This window comes from Rosa rugosa, chromosome 5 (genome assembly GCF_958449725.1).
Source record: "Rosa rugosa chromosome 5, drRosRugo1.1, whole genome shotgun sequence".
Classification (NCBI taxonomy): domain Eukaryota; kingdom Viridiplantae; phylum Streptophyta; class Magnoliopsida; order Rosales; family Rosaceae; genus Rosa; species Rosa rugosa.
The window spans coordinates 51340291-51348296 of NC_084824.1; the positions used below are offsets into that span (position 1 = coordinate 51340291).

At 37.2% G+C, this 8006-nt stretch overlaps 1 long non-coding RNA gene across 1 annotated transcript; it reads right to left on the reverse strand.

Annotated features, from left to right (window-relative positions):
- Window positions 1–5447: 5447 nt before the first annotated feature.
- On the reverse strand, window positions 5448–6329 carry LOC133712811 (uncharacterized). Its single transcript, XR_009847621.1, has 3 exons — window positions 6085–6329; window positions 5844–5941; window positions 5448–5697 (listed from the first exon to the last, which is right to left on the reverse strand). It is a non-coding gene; the product is annotated as an uncharacterized LOC133712811 (long non-coding RNA).
- Window positions 6330–8006: the final 1677 nt, after the last annotated feature.

The window sequence follows — 8006 nt, forward strand, 5'->3', positions numbered from 1 at the left end:
TTATAAACAAAAGCATCAATACAAGCAAGTTTGGCTAGGGCTTTCAACCTTAGCCCCAACTAGTTCACTACTCACACATAGTTAGATACACAAGCTTCAACATTCTATTGAACATCAAATACATAAAGAGATAGAGAGTAAAGGGTGACTATTGATGATGCCGGAAGATGTGGTGGAGATGGGTCTCCAAGAACATGATGTGGTGGTAGTCACCTCCTTCTCCTTGCTCCAAGCTCTTGATATTGGTAAGAATAGCGAAATTTGGGATCTCTAAGGTGAGTTGAGGTGTTGAGTGGTGGAGGAAATGGAGGTTGTAGCGGTGGAAATGGAGGTTATAGAGGTGGAGATGGTGGTTTTAGTGGTGGAAATGGTGGTTTCTTCCCTAGAGAGAAAATGGATCTTGGATAGGATGAAGATGATTGAATGGAGTCAAGAATTCTGAAGAATTGGTCTCTTGCCTCTCTTTGATCAGCTATGTGTGTCCTCTATGGTCCCAAAGTGTGCAAGAGATGCTCTTACACCATTGTCCCCCAAATGGTCCCAAATTGGTAAGGTGACAAAAGGACAAGGTGAAGGGAGATATTTGAATTTCAAGTGATGGGAGATTCTCACCACCATGGTCCTCCTTTGCTGGAGAAAAGACCCTCCATGAGTGGCGGCTCGCCGGAAAAGTCGCTGGAAAAGTTTGCCGGAAAAATCGCCGGAAAAGTCGATTTGCAATTTTCTTCCAATCTCCGTGTCTTCTTCCCCTAGCTTTAAATCTCCGCATTTCAAGCCTCAAATAGTCATTTTATTCTCAATGCAAAGTTTCCTACAAATAAAAGGAAATGGATTAAAAAGGGCAAAATAGCATGGAAGACAAATCAATTTTCATAATTATGGGGCACAATTGCATAAGTAATTTGTGACTCAACATTAAGTTGGATTCTCTAATGAAGAGGAAGGTTTTTTGGGCCAGTGATGCCAACACCTCCTAATATAAAAGTTGTTGACTAATGAGTCTTCGTTAGAAAGCGTGATGTGAAAAAAATATTGTAATCTCGCCTTATGGCGCAAAGTTTCTCACAAAACGCCCTGAAATCGACTACGAGGAGACATATTCTCTTGTAATGGATGTCATTGCACTCCGCTACCCTATTAGTTTGGTAGTTTCTGAATAACTGAATATGCAGCTTACGAATGTGGTCAATACGTATCTTTATGAGGATCTAGATACGGAATATACATGAAGGTTCTTGGTGAACTTCATTTACCCAAGTCAAGTGGCTCTAGACCACGGAGCACGTTTGCAATGAGGTTGAAACGCTCACTAAGTGACCACCTTGATTAGGAAGGGATATGTCAATGCCCTTGCATTTCTATGATGAGTTTCGGATTCTATCACAGTTTATGTTGGTGACATGATCTCCATTAGAAGCCCTTAAAGAGTTAATGGAAACCGCTGAACACTTGAAATCCGGTTTTGAGATGAAGGATCTTGGGAAAACACAGTTTTGTCTCGGTTTGGAACTTGAGCACCGTGTTGATTGATGCTGAGGCGTTTTGACAAGGTCAAGCCTTCAAGCGTGCCCATGATCGTCCGTAGTCTTGATGTAAAAAGGATCCTCTTCGTCTGAAGGATGATGACGAAGATGTGCTAGAGGCAAAAGTGCCCTACTTGAGTGCAATAGGCGCATTATTGTACTTAGCTCAACACACAAGATCGGACATCTCATTTTCAGTGAACTTGTTAGCTAGGTATAGCTCTGCGAGGCTACGCCAATGCGACGCCATTGGAGTGGTGTAAAAGATATCTTTTGATACTTGAGATGTACGATTAATATAAGTTTGTCCTATTTCTAAAGAGAGATGATAGATTCAGACCCATCACACACCATGAACGCCGCCAACATTGGCCTGCGACCTTTATCCCCATCCCAAAAAGAACATTAGTGTTTTGGAAGGTTTTCCTGATGCTGGGTACCTCTCTGACCCACACAAAGGTCGTTCCCAATCTAGTTAAGTGTTCATATGGATAAGACCGCGATATCTTGGAGGTCTACAGAACAGACCCTAGTTGCTATATCTTCGAACCATGCATGCAGAGATTATTTCTCTTCACGATATAGTTCGTGAATGCATATAGATTGGATCCATAATTACGTATGTTCGAAGCAATTGTGGTTTGAAGTCTACCACAAATGAGCTTACGAGCATTTATGAGGATAATGTCGCTTGCATTGAACAAATAAGGCAAGGCTACATCAAAGACGACAACACCAAGCATAATCAGCGACAACAAACTCTCCTCAAGATCAAAGTGAACTAGGTTTGATCTGAGGACAATATGGCAGACTTGTTTACAAAGTCATTGCCTAAATCCACTTTTGAGAAACATGTTGGTAGCATCGTTTGAGGAAGTTATCTGAACTCCTATGACCGTAGTCACCAGGGGGAGATGCAGACATCAGGGTGAGATGTCTACATGTATGGTCTCGAAACGTGAAGGGTGTGTTGTACACTTTTTCTCCTTCGACCGAGATTATTTTTGTCCCACTGAGTTTTTGTTACTCGACAAGGTTTTTGACGATGCAACGAGAAGAGCATCACGTTTGGGCGATACAAGGGGGAGTGTTTAAGGACACCTAGTTTGTGTGTCTGACCCAAACTCTAGATACTTGTCTGAGTTGTAATAGGGTTAGTCTTACAGATATTTTTGGAGATATTTTATTCAATATACAATTCAGTTACCTTATAAAATGCAGATTCTCTGGTTCTAATCCTCTATATAGAGAGACTCCTATTATCAATGAAAGCAACAACTCAATTCTCTCCCAATTTCAGTTTTCCTAAAACAAACCACTCATTCTTTAACACCTAATTCCTCAATCACACCCATGTTGACCAACAATCTAATTTGAAGATCTCCCATCTATAGCACTAGTCGATTGATAAACCCACAAGTCAACTAGCGACCTGACCGATGATCTATTGATCTAACTATCAAAAGAGGACCCTATAAAGACCGTAACGAGCGACCTCACTAGTTAATTGATAACCCAATTTAGGATCCACTAGAAATTGTGCCCGCACTTTGCCGCGGGTTTTGGAACTAACAAAATGTTATTTAAGTACTAAATTTAAAAGCATAAAAAATATAGTTGATATGATCATTATATTAACAAAAGATTAAGTCTTGTTTCATAACAAATGTTGAAGTAGATCATGTCCTAGTAACATCACCACCGGTACAAATGTTGTGGTAGTTTGCAAAAAATAGTTGATGTCCTTTGAAGTTATTGAATGGGAGTGGACTGATCATCCCAGGTATTCTCTACACTACGCTATCTCTGTAAGCATCTCGGACACGGTAATGGTTTTTTCTGGCTCAATCCTCGATCTACTTCTTCAATGCGCTAAAAATAGGTATATCTTACAAAAATGGTCAGACTTGGCAATATGATTGCTGTTAAGACGAACTATCAGCTGATTATAAAATGTTAGATTCATCGTTTGCAAAAGCTGACAGTTGCTTGGAAGTCTCAACTGAGTTGTTGGCACTAGAAGTCAGAAACAATGATGTAAATATGGAGGTGGGGTGAGGCTAGAGGCTGGTTTTTATTTTTATGTGCAGAAATAAAAAGGGTGATGCAATCTAAGATGGTAAAAGTAGGTCATGAAATTTATACGGTATTGTTTTGTGCAGAAGAATAGGAAAAGGGAGAAGTTACCTTTTTGGAAATTTGTTTGATGGTAATGGTGATGGCGATTTGAGGAGTGGCCTGCTATTTGTGTCCGAATGTCTCTTTTTTGTGGGTGAGACCTGGCTTGCTGTGGAGCTTGAAGGTTGGTCTTCTTGTCTGGGAGCATATCGCTATGTATCCGGAAAGATTCCTTTAACAGTGAAGACTTGCTTAGTACCGTTCTTTAGTTTCATCAGTTTTAGCCCTCAAGGTTTGTTGCAGGAAATTGGGTATATAATTGTTCATCCTTCTCATCCTAGTTATATATAAAATATTGGAACCCTACATGAATGTTTTGGCATATAGATAATCAAGTATTAAGTATCAAGTATCAAGTGTTATGTATGAACCGTCAATGATAGTGAAACTAAGTTTGCAGAAGCTCATGTCCGTGAAACTGATATAAATCAATATGAGCAGAAATGAATACTTGTACAAATGTACCCATGTTCTCAAACAGAAGTTAAAAAAGGTCCTCGTGACATTAATTGTTGACATTTCTTTTACTTTACCAAAGGAAGCATAATCATAAAATCTAATGACCTGAGTATTGATGTAAACACATTTTTCCAACTTTGCAAGATAAACACATGGGCTAATAATATGTAAACGATCAGATCATAAGCCATCAGTTTAGCAATGAAGGAATTAATAGCTCCACACACCAAAACACAAATTCATTGAGTTAAAAAGAGACAGAGACGAAAGAAAGTGGAAATATTAGCATGGCTGGGTTCACTGGCTCTCACCTAATTCTTAATTACAATACCCTAAACACAGAACAATAATTTTGAAACAATATTAATCACTGGTTAAACTGTTCCATTTCAGTTAAGATTTGGTTAGGAAGAAAACTAATGATTCTTTTGGTTGTTGCAATTGTGAAACACATGGTTTATACTTTTTGAATTTCAACATTTCCAATAATCAGAGATGCATAAAATTGATTCAAACAAAACGGAACTACACAAAAGTTAATAAAAACAATAGCAGAAAAAGGTGAAAATTGAAGTGGAATGGGTAGGGAACAATCTCTACATACATTCATGATATAGAAGAATTTAGAACTGATCTTATCCTAGAATTTCACAGAATTTAACTGTTAAAAAGCAGTCCAAATATACATTTAAATTCAATTTGTAGTATGTAGTTCAATAGTGAAAACATAATGCACTATGATTACACATAGCAACTTACCCAAATTCTAATTCACTCAAACAGCAAAGAAGCTGCTTCCTTTAAGCACAGACACACTAACCTCCAAAATCACAGTTCAAAGCATCAATACGAAGTCGAATTCCACTATAAATTTCTTTGCAACTGAAAATCAAACCATTTGCATTCAATTTTTTGTGAATTTAACTACTTTTACACAAAAGCTCGACCAAAAAACTTTTCTCTTTTGAATCCTGAGAAAGATAAAATATGCAATGACGAAAGTTTTTCCCCTGTATTCATTCCATACAGGATAACGAAAACTAAAATCTTTCAACATTAGTGAAATAACCGTATGATTGATTCTATGATTGGCTGCCCAAATCAGATTAAGAACCAGATCTCTTTCATTTGTTTTACTTTACTCTTTCTGTCTAACAGCGTTAAAAAAACATGTTGTTCTTGCAATTATTCAAAAGCTAGAACAAAGGCTACACCAAAAAACGAAATTTCATATATGAACTATGAACTTCGATTAACAAAACAAAGAAACAATAAAAGGTTTTGTCTTGAAAGATTATAAAAGCTGATAAATCAATTACTACAACTGAAAACATGAAAACGAAAAGTGAATTAAAGGTAATCACGTTGGGTATATGAACAAAAGATGAACAACTATGATATTCATCTTGATTTTGCTTGGTTGAAATCTTACCAAGCTTTTACTGTTCTTGATTTTGATCGTTGAGGTTGACTTTGACTAACAGTGAATCGAGATGGTGATAGCGGCTCCCCGAAGATGGAAAGAATCAACTACTTTCTTTATATATCACAATGAATGCCAACATGTAAATTGGCAAAAAATGAGTGCAAGGTTGTAATTCTTAAGGTCACTCCTTCAAATACTATTTCTATTCAATTTGAACTATTCCATCTGAAGTGAGAGCTATGAAGATCATGGGGTACCTGGACTTGAGATTATACAAATCTCTTCGGCATGATCTAACAAATTTGAGGAGCCGATGTTGCTAAGAATCCTCAGGGGCAGATACCCAATCTTAATTCTTGTCAGAGAAAAAACATGGAAATTGTTAGCAAAATCAATATTGTGTTTAATCAATATCTCCGAGCCCAAATCCTAAATCAATCACATATGAAGATTTAAATTGATTTTGAAGATTTTTTTGTGGAAAAATCAATTAGATACCTCTTAAAATGAAGAAGATCGTCATCTCCAGAAAGCTCGAGCTTTGTCTATCTTCGAGGAAGCTCAATAACCTCGTGCCGATTGATCAAATGCAGGTTAGAGACAGAATATTGATTTGAGACGGAAATCAATCCCTTTGCCACAGAAATCAATATTCCTTGCCGCGTATCTAATCAAACCCTCCAGTTGCTAAATATCTGCACCACTGTCAAGTTGATAAGGAGAAGCGAGAGAGCGAAAAAACCTGAATCTTCTGGAGTTCTGGCAATCTACTGTCGGCGGGTGTTTATAAAAGACTGATAATTTAAGAAAAAATTAAGGGCAAAAGCGTTATTTACTTCGGGCTCGAATGAACAGTGCGACGTGGTGAATGAATAGTGCAGCGCGAATGAACAGTTGACGCCCTTTAGATAATAGATAATTAGCTAACCAAAGACCTCATTAGTCAACCAGTAATCCTAACGATCGACCAGCCGAGGAACAAACTTTATGATATGGGTAAGGGATTCAAGTTTGGTTTTGAATGTGGACTAGGACTCGCTGTCATTTTCAGATTTTGATTTTTGGTTTTTTTAGATTTTTTTTTTTTGTGGGCCTTTAGATTGACGACTCAGGTCTACAGTTCTTCAATGATTAAAAAAAAAAAAAATTATTGCTACAGAGGGATTACTCCTTTCTTGAGAGAAATCACTTTGTATGATTTTAACTGAAATTGTTTGTTATCTACATCATAGGGGATTATAATATTTTCTTTATTAATGTGTGTGTATTCTTAAGATAATTTATCCTTCACTCAATCACTCAAAATAGAAAATTTCTCATGTACTTTTATACATATATTTGTGTGTACAGATATAGTTTGTTGTCTTAATTCCAACTCATCTATTCCACAAAGTAAAGAAAAGAAATGTTAGATCTCATCAAACATGCCAAGAACACATGGGCGACATGGCCACTTGGTCGACGTATCTTTCCCTTTGAGGTAAATGTATATGGAGAGATTTACATTTTGATCTAGACAAATCCAAGTGTTGAATGCTACGAGGAATATACTAAACTTCTTCGTCAATTGATTAGTAAAAAACCCAAGCTTTCTTAAAAAAACCAAGTTGGTATTGTTTAATGTGCAAAGAAGGGGCTCTAGATTCAGTTCATGCAATCCAATGCCGGCATGAAAAGTCCAACTTTCTAATCCTTACAATAATTTTTAATTTCAACATACAGACCCCTTGGCACAAACCCTCCTCGATCAGTAGAACAAATATAACGCCAGTGCATCATAGTGTTTCTGGCAATATAAAAAGCTGGACCCAACCCGTGGGTTTTGATTATAAAATTGAGACCCATGATTCTTAAAAAATAGATTGCTATTTTGACCAACTTGTTGCTCTCTAAGAGACAATCCTCACAGCCTCACTGGTTAGAAATATAATCATGTCAGATGGAAATGGAGGTCGATCAAAAAAAGAAAAGGAATTCGGAGAGGAAGAATGTGTAGTGTAATGGGATATGAATTGTTCAGGGCCAACCCCTCTGCATGCACCGAAATCTGGAGCACACCACTCATCATTAGGCTGTCTCCAACAATAAATAACGGTCATGATGCTTAGCTGCTTAATTATGCTTAGCAGCCCCTTTGGTTTACAAAATCTCATTAATTAGATATTACAAAATCTAGCAAACTGGATCGAACTTATGGAGAAGATCATAAAAAAAACATAAAACAAAAATGAAAATGTCGGTGTGAATAAGAAATACGAGAATTTGTAGAATATAGATATTGCTGATGTGTAGAACTTTGTCCTGAAATTCAAATGGATCAACCAATTGATGCATAAGGGTTTGGTTTTATGAAATGTTACTTGTCGCTATATGCAGGACCGGTCGTCCTAGGCCTATCGTCCCTAACTAATGAGTCTAAA